The sequence below is a fragment of the Octopus bimaculoides genome, chromosome 9 (assembly GCF_001194135.2).
Source record: "Octopus bimaculoides isolate UCB-OBI-ISO-001 chromosome 9, ASM119413v2, whole genome shotgun sequence".
Classification (NCBI taxonomy): domain Eukaryota; kingdom Metazoa; phylum Mollusca; class Cephalopoda; order Octopoda; family Octopodidae; genus Octopus; species Octopus bimaculoides.
Window position 1 is genome coordinate 81,609,023 of NC_068989.1, and position 848 is coordinate 81,609,870.

Sequence of the window (848 nt, forward strand, 5' to 3'; positions counted from 1 at the left end):
CGTGCACACACACACACACACACACATTCCAAATCCTGGAGCTTGCTATCATTAAGGATTTATCAATAGGATAAGGTCAATAGAATGAGTGCCAGACTTTTAAATAAGCACTAGGATTAATTTGTTCCACTAAATACTTCAGTGCAGTATCCCAGTATGGCCACAGTTCAAAACAGCTCAATGACTGAATCAAGTAAAAGGTACAAAATCAAAGCATTATTGGTTCTAAAAGCAGAAGTTTTGGTGGCTTATCAGACGTCTCTGGGTTTCAGGGCAAGAGTCCAAGACTTGTTAGATGAGAACATCACCCAAATAAAGCAGCTGATTGATAGAAAATGAATGGATTTTCAGTCTTACCAAAATGACAAGAACAATGAATACAAAAGGAAAGTTTGCCAGAAGGCAAAGGTCAATGTTCAAAAACAGACATTTTCAACAAAGAACAAATGGTAGGTAATCAAAGGACTTGAACTCCAGTAAATGGTTGGTGTGTATGACATATTACGTTCCTTCAATAAGATTAAAGCAACCTATGATCTAAATATATTGGCTAGTATGGTATTATGTACAATATATATAAACAAAATATGTAAATACAAACACACACACACACACGCACACACACACACACAAGGGGGTACAAAGAAGTTCCTTGCTTTGGGCAAAAGAAAATACAGGAGGATCAGTTGATTATGACTGTATTCAACATTTTCCACTCTGAGATTCAATTATTGCAGTGGTCCTTCATTTTTTATAATCTCTGTAAAAGAACTCGGAAGGTTGAGCTTCCAACCAGGCCTTTTGCAACCCCCTTAAAGTCAAGAACTTTTCAACACCCCCCCCCCCCC